At 41.5% G+C, this 7,740-nt stretch overlaps 1 pseudogene; it reads right to left on the minus strand.

The window, feature by feature from the left end:
• Nucleotides 1–3,755: 3,755 nt before the first annotated feature.
• Nucleotides 3,756–4,117, minus strand: LOC147454284 (large ribosomal subunit protein eL33z pseudogene; annotated as a pseudogene).
• Between the last annotated feature and the right edge of the window lie 3,623 nt (nt 4,118–7,740).

Raw genomic sequence — 7,740 nt, forward strand, 5'->3', positions numbered from 1 at the left:
AAACATCGACGAGATGCAGCTCGGAAGGCTTTCAGGACCGGCTCGCCGAAGCCTTCGGGCATCCCACACGAGACGCGGCTGCAGATCAGGGAGGATGAGCGGACAACGACCACGCGGTTCAGACAGCAACGTGAGGCTGCACAGATACGATAGATGACTAGGGGAACATCTCATCTTGGCAGCGGAGGCTTCGACACCTTTCGCTATGAGTTTGTGAGTTTCTAATCCAATCTTAACTATGGCGTTTTTTAAAACGCGATGAATCATGTATTCTTATTACTTTGATTTTTGTATAAACACGGAATCTTGCGATACATCGAGCTCCATCACGCGAGGAGGAGTCAGATGGATATCACAGAGGTATCTATGAAGTACTGAATGATCTTGAAGCTTCAGGAGAGCCTGTAGACTGGGAGGCCTTACAGTCTCGCTGATCGCTTGAGGTGAGACGTTAATATGTGTGAGTTGATTTAATTAAGTCAGTATATGTGAAATAATATCAATACTAATTTTGTGAGTTGTCCTATGTGCAGGTTGCGACACCTAGTCATTAGTGAACCAGATTTCATCTATATGCTTTGTGAGACACAAACACGCTTCTGTGTCTCTTTTTTGTACAAACAGTTAGTGTTCAGACAGTTATTGTTTCCCTTATGCTTATGATTATTGTCATTGTCATTGTATAGATAGTTATTGTTTCTCTTTCTGGTTATGCTTATGGTTATTGTTAATTTTGTTTATGGTTATGGTTATCTGCAGTATGGTTTTGATCAAAGTGGTTATAGCCGGTTATGGTTTTAAGTTATGGTTATGCTTTTAAGTTATGGTTATGGTTCGTTATGGTTATGCTTTTAAGTTATGGTTATGGTTCGTTATGGTTATGCTTTTAAGTTATGGCTATGCTTTTCAGTTGGTACGGTTGTCTTTCATTGGCCTTAAATCTCATGTGAGATCCTACATGGATAGCATGTAGGAGACGTATACATGATATGGTTTTTTTTTTTAAGTTTATGTAAAAACAAAGGGAACTCTGCCGAAATTTCTGCGCGCGGGAGCATGGTTGATATTTTGGTGTTGCTCGCTTTCTTGGGCAGAGGGCAGGAAGTCTGGCTGTGGCTGTGTCCATCTTTTAACTGGGCACAGGCTAGGCTACCTGCCCTCTGCCCAAGAAAAAAATTTTCTGCTATAGTCGTCGCTATATGCATCGCTATGCCCGTCGCTATGATCGTCGCTATCCGCGTCGCTAATAGAGACTGGTTTCACAGCGACGTATATAGCGACAGGCAGCGTCGATATATGCGTCGATAACACCTGTTTTTGTTGTAATGAATTAATGGTTACTTAGGTTCTTAATACGATTTAGGCAGCATTGTGTGAAATGTACTAGGGCTTTCTAGTGGGCTTAGTCCCTATTGACCTTTAGCTTAAGTATTATAAAGGGAGTTTGAGGAATCCCAAACTCCGAGCAAGTGTTTCCGAGCTAATACAAAATCGAGCGACATTTAGCAAAGCACCTTGAACATATCTATGTTGTAAAATTGATGCAGCTCATGATCAAGCAAGAAAGCATATTCAAAAGTAAATTTTTACGATTTTCAACTTCACATATGCATCTTCTCCATCATCTATATTTACAGCCTCCAAACGTCACTTGTGCTTCCAAAATGTCAATGGACGCAAGGGATGGAAGGTACTAGTGTCTATTATAGAGAAGCTAAGGAAGCAAGCTTGTGAGCACTTAAAGTGAAACTTTTGTAAAGAGAGAGTTATATGACTCTCAAGGGGAAATTCCAAAGTCCATAGATGGCACATAGTGATGCATCATAGTGGATCATCCTTCCATAACACCCATACAAAACTTGTGCACAAAACCTTCATTTTTCTTTGGGTTTATGGAAGTCTTTTTTGGCGGTGGTTGTTAGGTGATGGTCAAGTGACATCACCTAGTTATTCATAAATGATAACTAAGGTGATAATGCCTAGCATTAATTACAAAGGGAAGCAGTGCTCCATGTCGTGTTCAAGCATAGTAACTAAAATCACATTTTCCTACACATGGAGGTCAGCTGTGTGCATAATCTAGGTGATAGCATCTAATTCCCACTACCTTCTCATCTTTGCTTGGTCCATATGTGCTAATAGTTGCTTGCAACCATCCTCATGAAAGTAAGGAAGGGGCTAATAGTGTAAGTATGTTGATTTTGGCATGGTGCTTGAGGCCCCCAACATAGTTCTACTATGCTCACAACTACAAAGCCCGTGAATCTCATAATTGCTGGATAGTTATTATTTGAAAAGTGATTGAAAAATATGCATCATGTGACCATGCTCTTATGGAAGTCTACTAAAAGCATACCCTCATGATGAAGAGGCATTCTTCAATTATTTCAAAGAATAACTTTTTTTCCCAAATTGAAGCTACTCTAAAGCTAGACCTTAACACTAGAGGAAAAATTTAAAGACTAATAAAGGGTTGATACAAGAGCTCAATACTAGACTAAAGGGGTGTGGGCTCCCTTTCGCCATTAGAAAGGTTTGAACTCTAACATGTCCTCTCTCTCTCTCTCTCTCTCTCTCTCTCTCTCTCTCTCTCTCTCTCTCTCTACTCTCCTCGTCGGATAGATCTTTAAGGTCTCTTGGGATAGTTTCCTACGATGGTTTCTTCCTCTTCTTCTTCTTCTTCTTCTCTCTCTCTCTCCCCCCCCCCCCCCTTTAAGTCAAAGACTCAAATGTCATTTGCATTGATGATAGACACATACGAGTATGAATGTAAAATCCCTACAAAATTCAAGTCCTAAAAAATATCGCTTAGTTCTTGGATATCTTTGTGGTCTTGCTAAACGCGACAATAACTAGAGCAGCTTCAACACCAATAGCTCTTCCCTTCTTGCACCCTTCCTCTAACAAATAGCCTTTCTTTGGGCTTTCTGAGATTCAAATTGATTTGAAAATGTATTCTTGCGTGCCTTTTTGGCCTTTGACGTGTGGACACTCTCCACAAAGAAGTCAACGTAGAACATGCATGCATCTCAGCCACAAGACCTTGAATGGAACCAAACTTCATCCTTGGCTTATAGTAAACATTGATTAGTTTTAAAATTACAAAACCATCTTTGATGATCTTGGTGATGTCCTGCCATACTAAAAGTGAATTGGCCATGGAAATCTCATTGACCTCATTGGGATTGGGCCATTGCACATTTGAGAATGCTGGCTACCAGGCACTTCTGCAGCTTGAGAGAAACCATGGACTTCACCCGAGGTGACACCCACTATTCGTCTCTCTCTCTCTCTCTCTCTCTCTCTCTCTCTCTCTCTCTCTCTCTCTCTCTCTCTCTCTCTCTCTCTCTCTCTCTCTCTCTCTCTCTCTCTCTTTTTGAAACAGAATGTAATGTTGTAGATTTCAAACTCTTTTTCAGTATCGAGGTAAAACACAAATACAAAGCGCCAGTTATATAGACGTCATTAAATGATGGATAACCATACACAATTGAGAAGTTTCCCAGAAGAGTTCCAACATTTTCTAGTTTCACAAAAAAGAACAAACTCATTGGAGGTAATCCGGTCGTAAATGACTAAGATCCCGCAACATTAACAAAAGTCAATTGTCTTTCAGTGGTTATCATACCCCAGGGTAGAACAACCATAACACTTCTAGAATAGTAGCTGTGAGAAAATAGGTTGCAAGCCTAATAGAAGAGTTTTCATGAAGCCTGTTTGAGAGCCATTCTCTCCATCCAGGCTTCCTTGGCCCCTCATATTTGGCTTGGATACATAAAGACACCAACCCTTCCACCCAATGAGCTGGGTGGTAAATTTTTTCTGAATTTTTCTCGTACAACACCATTATTTCCATGAGGCTTCGTCACTCTACCCCAAATTGACCGGTACAATGTTCCGTTCTTCTTCGTCTTAGCCTTGCAGTAGACATACACAATCCTCTTTCCAAGGTACCAGTTCACTTCTTCTGTTGTATTGACACCCTCAATTTGCAGAAGAGAAGTACTAGGACATTGATTAGATTTCCCCCTCTTGTATCCCAGGATAAGCCCCCGCACATAAAGTCTGACGCGCTCTCCTTTCCTTTCTGTCATTGCGGAGGGCGATCGCTACTCGAGCAAACCATAGATGGGAGGTAAGAGGTCAAGTTCGACAATTGCTCCAGAAGCCTGACCTTTTCCACCTTTTTGGTCTTCAGTGAACATTTCACGAGGGACTCTTGATAGTGTCGGCCTTCCCCGTTCTGTCGCTAGAGTTCTGACGAGGTACCATTCAGCCATGCCTACTAGTAGGTTGTTGGGCCAATGATTGGTTCTGTAGGTTGCAAATTACGGTGCTACTGAGTTGTCATGCATCCAGAGCTCAAACAAGAACATTCCACAATTTACTGGACAGCAACAGGAAGGCTCAGAGAGCTCGCCCCCCAACCCTGGACTTTGACAAGTTGTATAATCAGCACAGAACGTTATATGTAGAATCTGGATACAGCTTTCCATTAAAAGAAATGGTGGCTAGAAAACCTCAAAAACACAATACATTCAACAGTATGAAGAACATTTAGCGCTTACACGGACATTGCCTTTTTGAAAGAAGAGCCTACTTACAGGCTCAGCTGCCATGATGCCATCCCTAGGGTCTACATATTTTGGGTGGCGCTCTCCAAGATAGTCCGATCAAAAAATGTTCCGCTATTATAGCTGGTGTCGCTTTTATGAGCATGCTAATTACTCTGGTCTTTCTAGTCCTACAGGTATGCTGAACCAAACATTTTGAATTTTTTTTCTGATAGATAATTCAATGGAAAAATGATTGACACAGAAGCTCACTGTACGACTTACTGGCTTGTAATAACCATGGAAACTTATACATTTGAGGGGTGCCTTCTTCATTCTGTAAGAGGTCACACCCAATTGAAATGGTATCGCTACAACAATGTTGCTCTCCCGTTTCCCTCTGGACGAAACTCTGTGAGGGACTTGTAACCACGTATCCTTTCATTTGTTTAGAGGCAACTGAATTTGTACACTCCATAGTTGATGAGACTGCAATACAAATAGAGGTGAGGGCTAGTCAACTTCCAGAGCTTCCCACCCCACATGGAACCAGATGCCCTCAGAGCCTTTCCCATGGCACTAACTGATATTTGTAACCAGCAGTAACCAGCTTCCCTCAGAAGCTTTCGGCTGATATTTGTGCACTAGTCCATCCAACTACACTTGCCAACAGAGCTCAGGGCCAGCCAGCTTTCGAAGTATCATAAACGTCGTGAATCATTCTTGACAACAGTAACCATATGCCCTCAGAACCCTTCAATTTTCCACATAAAGTCAAACGCGCCCTCCTTTCCTTTCCGTCATTGCAGAGGGCGATCGTTGCTCGAGCAAACCACAGATGAGAGGGAAGCGGCTTCCATCGATAGAGAGTGCGTCGAATGCAGCTCGACAATGGGGACCTGCACTGCCGTTGCTATGGAGGGAAGCGGCTTCACTCGCAGCAAATTGTTGGACAGCCTTTTGCCGTTGCACTGTAGCATGGGATTAGGCAAGAAACACTTTGAACTACCTATAGCCATCCACGCCGGCATGGATGGCTATAGGCAGTTCATTTTTTGAACGTTGTAGCATGGGAATAGGCAAGAAAAAATGACATGAAACTACCTGTAGCCATCCACGCCGGCGTGGACGGCTATAGGCAATCCATTTTTGGAAAAGTTACCAAAATACCTCTCTAAGGCCTGTGTCACACATGACCGGCGGCATGTGTGAGGTGGCACAGTCTAACCGTGCCGCCCAAAACAGGTCGCTCATGAGAGTCCATAGGTGCAGTCAGACGAAGCGGTGGAACAAGTGCATGTGCAGGTCAATCTACTCCAATCAAAATTCAAGAAAGATTGCATGGGCAGATGTAGGCGAGGGTTACCCCTCGGACATAAAGAAGGGGGTGACGGGCATGAGTTGGCATTATAGCTCAACTTGGCAACACCATGTCCACCGCGTAGTGTGACAAAAAAAGCTCGCAACACTGGTTTTCATTGGACCCGCTTGCGCTTTGCCTTGTTCGTCCGCTCTCACCTGACAGGGTCCTAATTTGTGGAAATTCCCAAGATACCTTTCAAATTTAAAAAATTCCCAATATATCCCTCAGATTTTGTCATCAATTCCAAAATGCCCTTCAAATTTTCCAAAATTCCCAAAATACCCTAGTTGTGAGAGTAATTTTATCCAAAGATAAAAAAATTTGTAGCTTTTCATAAGAATATTGATTGTCTATCAATACAAGATACTTAAACTAGAATTTGAGCTAGTTATGTAGGTTTTGGAGATGAATTGCTTCATTATTTTTAGACATAATTGTCTTTTTTAAGGCGGTAATTTGTGACAAACTACATGCTAAGCACTAAAAACGGATCTCCATTGCCAAAAAAGAATAAAGATTAGGAAATCATAAACAATCCAACTAAAATACATATAAGGGTATTTTGGGAATTTCCATAAATTAGAGGGGTATTTTGCTAAATTTCCCTTCATTTTTTGAACGATCGTGCCAATGTTTGCAGGAGTGACCGGGTAAAGATTTTCATAATTCCATTCCACACCGGTGCGGATGGCTATAGGCAGTTCCATTATGCACCAAATAATTCCCTTGTTACATGCGGTGCTCATACAAGGCAAATGAAACACCCTCGCTAGCTACCTGTAGAAACTCATATATAAAGATTTCCATTAGAAACTTGCACGTAGCCATCTACGCCAGCACAGATGGCTACAGACACTTCCATTATGTACCAAATAATTTTCTTGTCACATGTGGGTACTCTCACAAGGCAAGTTGAACACCTTGCTAACACACATAGACTGTGAGCTGAAGAAAATGAAGGTCTCATCTAACTATAAAGCGTTCACAATGTCTCCTCGTGATCTAATGTTCAAGACATTTAAGTGTCGTTCTTGCCTCCTAATAAAAGGAACATCTTTTTCTTCTCGAGGAGGTTGCCTTGAACAATAAACGTCTCTTGCAATGTAGCTTCTTGCCGCAAGTTGTGCACAAACGTAAAATTGGACACGTCCAAGGAGCAGACATATGTGACACGGCCCACAATCTTTTATTCACATCATTTGAATGATGATAGATGTCTTGTTGCTATTCTAATGTACTTGCTTACTAAGGCTTTATTTGTACCCCGCAATGTCAACTTAGCTGATGGCTAGAGACACAACCATTGCAAGCATCATTGCGAGCACTTACACTAAATAAATAGCAATAGAGGGATATTAATCGATTGACACACCAAAAGCTACAAATTTGACCTAATTTTAATGACTTAAGTTGACCTTGCATGGCATCATTGGCATGCTTTTCTCACAATAATTTCATGTAGCCATCCATGTTGCCAAATCCTCTTCACCCAAAAACCAAAACCAAATCCCTTTTTTCCACCTTTCATTGCATGTACCCATCCTTGTTGGCACGCATATCTACAAGTAATAGAAAGAAATGATTTGTTTTTGTTTAACGTTATGCAATTCATATGGGCATGTAGGTCGTTGCATGCCTAACAATATTCTAGGGTTAAGCTCTGAAAAATGTGTATTTTAACTGAATAGATCACTTTCATGTTGGCTTAGATAAGTTGATGGCCAACTCAAATCCAATATGGATTGATGCTAAAATAGCATTGGAGCTTAAGCTCATGTATAAACCTCCATTGCAAGCCTTGGCCAAAAACATATTCTATAACTT

The sequence above is a fragment of the Adiantum capillus-veneris genome, chromosome 7 (assembly GCF_014529385.1).
Source record: "Adiantum capillus-veneris isolate H3 chromosome 7, ASM1452938v2, whole genome shotgun sequence".
Taxonomy (NCBI): Eukaryota; Viridiplantae; Streptophyta; class Polypodiopsida; order Polypodiales; family Pteridaceae; genus Adiantum; species Adiantum capillus-veneris.